Source organism: Triticum aestivum, chromosome 4D (genome assembly GCF_018294505.1).
Source record: "Triticum aestivum cultivar Chinese Spring chromosome 4D, IWGSC CS RefSeq v2.1, whole genome shotgun sequence".
NCBI classification, from domain to species: Eukaryota; Viridiplantae; Streptophyta; class Magnoliopsida; order Poales; family Poaceae; genus Triticum; species Triticum aestivum.
Genome location: NC_057805.1, coordinates 279,430,858 through 279,438,999, shown reverse-complemented (window position 1 = coordinate 279,438,999; position 8,142 = coordinate 279,430,858). Strand labels below are relative to the sequence as shown.

General features: G+C 41.0%; 1 pseudogene across 1 annotated transcript; it reads left to right on the top strand.

The window, feature by feature from the left end:
- Positions 1-215: 215 nt before the first annotated feature.
- LOC123097467 (protein LNK1-like) lies at positions 216-7,406 on the top strand (annotated as a pseudogene). Its single transcript, XR_006447250.1, has 11 exons — positions 216-524; positions 862-901; positions 1,040-1,153; positions 2,184-2,632; positions 2,732-2,990; positions 3,081-3,152; positions 5,361-5,577; positions 5,685-5,938; positions 6,250-6,398; positions 6,838-6,966; positions 7,055-7,406. The product of XR_006447250.1 is annotated as a protein LNK1-like (transcript).
- The last annotated feature ends 736 nt before the right edge of the window (positions 7,407-8,142 follow it).

Sequence of the window (8,142 nt, the reverse complement as noted above, 5' to 3'; positions counted from 1 at the left end):
CCAAACCCAAACCCAAAGCAAGCAGGAGAAGAAAAGTCGCGACGGGTCACGTGCCACGCGCGGGGCCCGCCTGGCAGCGTTTGGAACCAATGAGGAGCGTGCAAGTGATCGGATCGCGGCCGGCGGCTGTCGTCCACTACTTCCCACACCGGCAGGGGCCCCACCCCCGAGGCGCTCCCAGCCGCTAGTTATTCTGCCCACGCACCACACACCACACCAGCCGCAAATAAGATATAAAATCTTCCCTGATTTACTCTATTTTCCTATTCCTGCCAATTTGTTTCTCATTCTTGCTGCTGCCGTGGTTGCATATCCTGCTACCTGCTGCCCCATCCTTGCTCTACTTAAAAAAAGAAAAATATTTTTTTTCCTCCCGAAGGCTCTAGAGGCGGAGGAGGAGCGGAACCAGGCCTTTCGTCCTCTTTCTACGGCCAAGACGTCCACAAGCTACGCGCGGGTCCCTCCTTCCCGCAGGCGGATCAGGGAGCCTCTGCAGATTGACCTTGGTTTGGTTTCGGATTCAGGTTGGGCTTTTTTATCGGTGAATTTCTTCCGTTTCTTTTTCTTTTTGGTTCCGTTTGCTGCTTCTCTCGAGTTTATTTTACGTGTGGTGGTTGATTCTCAGATTTGTTTCTTTGTATGTGTGTGTGTGCGCGCGCGCGCTTACATATCTCTCCGGTTTGGTTAGCTGTTTATCGGCTTTCACTCTTCCTTTTCTGTTGGAAGAGAAATTCTCCATCTTACCTTTGTTGAGTGTTGAAATTCGGATCCGGCGTCGGGGGTGTTTGGTTGCAAGTAGAGTACTATTTTTCTTGTCAACATTTCTGGAGACTTTTAAGGGATTTTTCATTGTTTTTGCAGGTTTGATCCAACCCAAATCCAAATCGTCTGATTTGGCAAGGTGAGAAATTCCGAATTCTATCTATCCACTCTGTTTTTGCATGTGCAGTATAGCAGATAGAATTCCCCCGGGTTTATTTTACACTTTCTCTCTAATATTCATACTGTATTACTCAACTTAATGGTCACTGTTTTCTAGGATTTGATCAACAACTGGGGATCCTGAGTTGAATATGATATCAAATCCGGTGAATTGGTACAGTTTCGGGCCTGGATAGAAGCTGTAGTGATGCCAGATTGGAAGGCGGGCGAGGTGATCTCCTGATTTTGATGAGTCTCTGTTTCTTAACTGGATATTGCATCTTACTAATAGTTTTCCAAGCGGCCGAATAAGATACCGTTAGATGTATTGGTATGTAACTAGAAATTTAGAGGTACAAGTTCTTCTGACTTTAAATAGTACAGTACCTGGCTCAGATAGTGGCTAAAAATTTGATATGTCATCAAAATCGAGGAGTTCAAATTAGCCTGTCATGTCTAGATTCTGTATATCATGTACCATAGCCTTCATGCTAACTTTGTGTGTTTGTATTCTATACCTAAATTTGATGCCTCAAGCTTTCTTTTTACTGTTCGATTAACTTGAATCACATGTTAGACCTGCTTATTATTTTATTTTATTTTGCGAAAAAGACCTGCTTATCTTTGGCTGGGTAAGCATGTGAACCAAGAGTATAAGACATGAATCTTCTGTTGCCATTGATTCGTCCCATTCTCTTTGTTGCTGCTGTTCAGCAGCCATCTATTGCCGACCCTCACTTGTTTTTTATGTGCAAACAATACATGAGTACCCCAACTTGTTTCCATGTGTCAGAACCATGAGTTGGTCGCGAGATCTTATGGGTTTCACCTCTAGCCTACCTCAACTTGTTTGGGACTAAAGGCTTGTAAACAATACATGAGTAGTTGTTGTAAACAATACATGAGTAGTGCTAGTAAGATAATCCCTGATATGGCAGCGTACCAATAATCTACTGGGGACAATTACCTTTGAAGCAAGTTGACCCGGCATAAGAAATTCTATGATCAGATTGATGTTCCGCTACAGGTCTCACCTACAGAAAATTAGTTACATACTTTCCAGTGATAGAGCAATGTTTCGTGGTATAATCAGCCACATGTTGAACTCTGTTATTTGTCAAGTCTATTCAGTAATTCAAATCACATTGATTCTCTCCGAGCAATAGAGTTGTTTCATGTTCAGCCATTTCCCTTAATACTCAATAAAAGTAATTAGACTCCCCTGCTGTTCACCTGTGACTAAGCATGTAGTGTTTCTACAGTTTGAGGGTAAATTCAAGGATGAATTTGCTCAGGGTAATAACAACTTGCAAGAAGATGGAGCAGGGCCTTTGAATATCTCAAATAAGAAACTGAAGCATGGGATTACCACTGAAGAGAACCCGCAGGGTGTTGTGTCTACAGCAACTATTTCAGATTCAAGGAAATTTGATTCAGAGCACATCTACTCTACCTGTGTGGTCGCTTCCGACCATGTAAGAGACTGCAAAATTGAATCAAGTGCGTTTCCCTTGAGCAGAGATGATACTACATCTGGAACAAGATACCAAACAGAAAATTGGAACAATTGCCAGTTTGCACCGAGTAATGGCTCAGCTGTTCTCAACAATCACAGTGTTCCGCAAGGTGATCTCAATTATGGAGATAATGATCTAAACTTCATTGATTGGCCTAGCATTGATAATTTTGAGGATGTTGATACACTATTCAGGTACTTTGAATGTTTCACTTGCTGACTGTGTAAGATCTTATATAAAGATAGTGAAACAGACTCTGGTCCTGTTTGGCTAATCGTTTTTTTCCATCTAAGGGGGTGTGATTCCACATATGGTGAACAACAACTGGAGAACACTGATGAGCTGTCATGGATTCCTTCTTCAGATGCCATTTACTCTTCCGATGTTGCTCTGCAGGCAGGTTTTGACACTTCTTATTCAGACTATGGTATGCTGGATGACCTGTCAGCATTCCCCTGTGCACAAGATAAATCCCTACCAAGAGCTGACAAGCAATTCAATGACAATTATCCATTCAACGAGCAAAAGAATGTTAATGTATATGGAGAACAGGCAAGTAAACTGATTATCGTTTCTTCTACATTTGGTTTATCTGGTTGCCATTCAAGCCTTTTTTTATTAATATTTTTGTATGTACCACAGGCTTACCAGGGGGGTGCAATGGAATTGTTGTCCACTGACCAGATATGCAATGGAGATGGAAACCTTGATATGGTAATTTTACCTCTTTAATCTGTCTAATAATATTAAAAATTACAGTGGGTGTGCTATTCTATGAAGGGTATGTTTTCAATAGAGTAATTAAGATAGTGCTTCATGCTTTGAGTGCGGATATGGTAGCCTTGATATGGTAGTCTGACCTTTTTTTATTAGTCTAAATAAAAGGACATTGTGTGTTTGCTTGGTTGGTATGTTGGTCAATGGTATGTCAGTGGAATAATTAGGGAACATGATTCATTTTTTCAGTTCCAGTGTCCCTATTTTTGCGAGGTAGAATTTCAGTTTTCCTAATTGTTTCATAGTTCTCCTGTGTCCAGTCTTCGAGAAAAACAAAGTACAGTTACTCTGTAAGATTGCGATTTGATTTATTTTCTACTGCTCTAATGTAAGTAACTTGCATGTCCTTGAGGCATGTTCCTTCCTGTCATTTGTGGCAAGTTTTAGCGCCTCTAGATCCGACACTATGCAGATCTAGCACTTCCTTTAGTATCTGCATAATTGATCCTAAGATGTCACCTTACACAACATGCACGCTATGCGGGTGGAAAATAAGTATCACAACACAAGTCATGAAAGAATCTGGAACAACAACATATATGTAAAACAACTCCGGAGATTCAAATTTAATGAATGAATACAAAAAGGGTCTTTCGACCAAGAAACAACTCATACAATGGAAGCGAATATACCTTAGATATGTAAAGTTTGACAAATGCCTTAAGAAGGCTTCAACATGGCATCGATGATATGCAAATGCATCATGAAGCATGGTAAAGGATTCCACTATGTCTACCTACACATATTAAATCGAGTGGAAGCATTATATGTAGCATTTCGAACTAACTCCATTGCAAAAGTTTATTATGGTTGCACCCTAAACATGATTTTAGAAATGATTAACATGATGCACGTCGTGGCTGTGGGCTGGTGCGTGTCGTGGGACTTTGACAACGTGCTGCGAGGTCCGGTGGGGGCCGCCGTCGTTGGGGAGGAAGAGGAGGCGGCGGGGTCGACGGGAGTCGACCTATGGTAGAGATGGCTTGGTCCGGTGGCGGAGTGGCGGCCTTCTGGTTGGCGGTTGCCGGGGGCAGAGGAGCCACGTGACGGCGGAAGGATGGGTTCTTCGGATCTGGCGGCGGGGCCGGTGGTGGTGAATGATCTCCCCAGCGGCGCTGCGGCGAGGCTTGGCGGCGAAGGACGGGGCTACGGGCTCGAGTGTTAGCGAGCTGCGGGCCTTTGGGTGGCTTAGGCCCTCGGATCCGGATCCGCACGTATCTTGATGTGGTGGCTGGATCTGGGGTGGGGGTGGTGGTTAGGGTTAGGGTTTGGGGGTCTCCTCGGGCAGCTCGTGCTGGTTAAACGGAGAAGGGGTCCGATGGGCCTTGCTGGGCCGACTGTGTTGCGTCTCATGTTAAGCTCAGCACAGGAGCGCTACTGCTAACGAGCGCCTATTAGGCTGGCCCACTGCAATCAGTATCAATTTTATTTAGTTTTTTTTATTAATTAAGGACTATAGCTTCCGTATAATAAATGTTTAGGGCATCAAATGAACTCTGAATTGGATGAAATCTATATGTGGCCTCTCTAGATTATAACAAGGCCGCATGAAAAATACAATCCATTTGGACTTCATTTACTATTTATTTAGAAAATAAATCCATTTATTAAATAAATGGGTTTTGAACTACGACTAATAGGTAGGCTTAGGCTAAAATTGTGAAATAATTTGAGTAGCTCCCAAATATCACAAAAAGATAATGTGCAAAGTGTGGAGGTGAGTCTTGGGCTAAGACACCAAAAGGGAGAAGGGTTTATTTATTCACCATTTAAAAAAATGCCAAAATAAAATAGATCTTGGGGTCTAATAAAAACATCCAAATTCCTAATGAAATGCAACATGATGCTGATGCAATGCTTATGATGCAAAAATAAAAGAACAACCAATTTCTAATTTGTGGTAAACCCTGGGCTGTTACAAGAAGCCACTATAATAGTTGAATTGACAACCACAGTATGTAACTGCATTAGCATTATTTATTCTGATACGTCATGTGCTTGGGAGGTGGTAAGGAGAACAGATCATCTATTACTATTAGTGCATGACCTTTTTCGAGTAAAGTGGTATCCATTTGAGATGTTACTTTTTCCCCAACTATTTATAAAATTTATCTTTATTTGTTTACTGCTATGGCAATATTGCAGATTCGCGAGCGATATTCATCAGAAAATGCCTTGCAACAGTTGGAGGACAGGAAGTTTTCTGTATCTTCCGGATCTCAATTAAGCTCCTCCCAGAATTTACTGAAGCAAAAGCACCACTCAGATAAAACTTCACCAAGTAACATTACTTCTGATTGCTATTCAGATAGAAACTGCCAGTTCAGTCCATCTGGATCTTTTGCACAGAGGAACTTGATGGGTAATATATATGTAAAAGAAATTTCACAGGATATTTGTATGAGTATTTGTTATGAGCGTGTTTGTCTGCCTTTTGGTCTAATTATCAGACTTGATGTATGAGTGCAGTTCAAAAACAAGTGGCTGATTTGCAACCAGGACAGCTCATAAATGATGAAGGACAACTTGGTCAACAAACATTGACTAGAAGGGCTTCATATCCTTGTGAGAACTATGAGGTTGAAAAGAAGGGCTTTGGAAAAAGAAGTAAGGATACACTGGGTACATCAGTAGTGGTGGATGGCTCTTTTGTGTCGTCTCTTTCTTCTGATAATTCTGTTGAAGAAAGCAGCTTCCGACAACTTCAGGATGCAGTTAGTCAGGTACAGGTTTATTTTCTGCCTTCCTTTTGTATGTATGGTTCATCAAGTTGAAATACCTTTACCTCCAGCCATAGTTCTTCGTACAAGCAACTTGTTTTTTTGCAATAAGACTTGTAGCAGCTTCTTCACTGTGATGTTTCCACATTCTTGCCTCTTGGCATTTTGATTTCCTTAGATGGTCATAATCTTGGACTGAATAAATCAATGCTATAGTATTGGTAGAAGCAATGCTTCCGCGTCCTGCTTCATTGGACATTAAAGTGTGTGTTATATTTTGGAGCTTACCTTCTTTGCCCCCATTGTTGTTTCAGTTGGACGTGAAAACCAAACTGTGCATTAGAGATGGTTTGTACCGCTTGGCAAGAAGCGCGCAAAATAGACCAGTTTTCCCAAATGCGATGAATAGACATGAAGAAAGCCGGGATGTAAAGGATGCACAAAATATGGAAACTTCGGGCAAGTACGTTGGGATTCTCATAAAAGACCATACTTTGTACAATCATGATTTTTTTATTTGTGGCTTTGCCATCGTCCAGTAACATTTGAATAATGTTTGTCAAAATGTGTCTACTTTATCTCTGGCACAATCTTTTATCTTATAACGCAGTTTGAAATATTGAATCTTATTTCACTAAAACAAATAAAGTATCTTACTCGTTAAGAAGATAAGCTGTGTAGATCAAAGGACTTGTTTATTTTATGATGAGCAACTGGGAAGACAGTTATTCTTGATGATTGTTGCAGTTGTATAGCTGATTTAGTTGTAACTTAATCGGTAATAGCTGGTAATTATTGAACATGATCTGATCTTGATTGAGAATGGTCACTTTTTAGTAGCATTACTTAAACTGCATTGGAGTTCTCTGTTTCCTTTCCATGTTGATGTTTCTGTTTTGTAGGTTTGTTGATCATAGGAGCATTGAGACGCAGACAAATCCAATTGATCGTTCTATAGCACTCCTACTTTTTCATCAGCCATCAGACCAAGTGGCTGGAGCTGTTGACAATCCTCGCCACTAAAATCTCATGTTAGCACGTGTTCCCTTTTTCTCCTGTGATTTGCTGTTTCACTCTTTAACATGGCGACTCAAGTCATGAGCGATTTGTATCCTGCAGAACGAGAACCACAAGGCCTATGCTAAAAACTAGGTTGGTTAATGTTGCGAAAATTACTGGAGATGGCTCGTGGAGATTCAAGGATCGCCTATTCATATATTGTAATCATCATCTCCGTGAATGCAGGAGCAATCGTGAATGTTTATCCGATATGGTACGGTACGTACCGTTTTAATCGTTAGTCGGCTGCAAGGAAAAAAAAAGTACACCAGTTAACCAGCCAGCTGTGACTGTTGGTACCATATTGTGAATTCGTTCGTGAGGTTGACTTTGTGTTGTTCTGACTAACATTTTGTGTAATCTCAAGACAGACAGATATTGACTTGTATATTCAAATGACTATTTTGTGTAATCTTGCCACTGGAGGGAAAGGGTAGAGTATATGTACCAATTGTTGGCATTGCGTGTTCAGACACATTACTCCAAAAGGCGTAGCCATATGATTCTCAATATAACCGAATTAGACTGAATTCTTTTTGAGAACAAATGACCAAATAATTAAGTAACATTTCAAATTTGTATGACTCAAGAAATAAACATCAATGTATTACATCTATCTTAACATACTAATTAACTAACCGTTCATTGGCTGATATATTCACGGCTTAGATATTATTTCTAAACATGGTCAACGACAACCATCATTTGAAAGTCATTGTGGTTGCTCTTTCTTATGATGATTATCACAAGAGTGTCCACCCTTAGTTCTCTCTTTACTGTCGTGTACTCCCACCAGCCGGACTCCTAAAAGGATATGCGTCCGTCTGATTCCGTTTTGTACCGAATGTTGGTGACACGCCTTGTTGGTCTATGGTGTACTCCAGCGGTGCTGATGGCGGGGATGTCCACTCCGAAAAACATCTTCATAGGTAACTTCTGAACTCCCCATCATTTAGAGCACATAGAGAGCACACATTGTTAGATATATCACTATACTTGGTTATGAACAAACAAAGATGAAAGAATACAAAACATCTCACCATGACTTTTTTGACGACGTTAGTTTAAGACGATGCACAAAGGGCTTCCCCAAGAAGGTCAAATTGGATGGTAACATCGCGGTGACATTCATGGTCTCATCCCGAGTA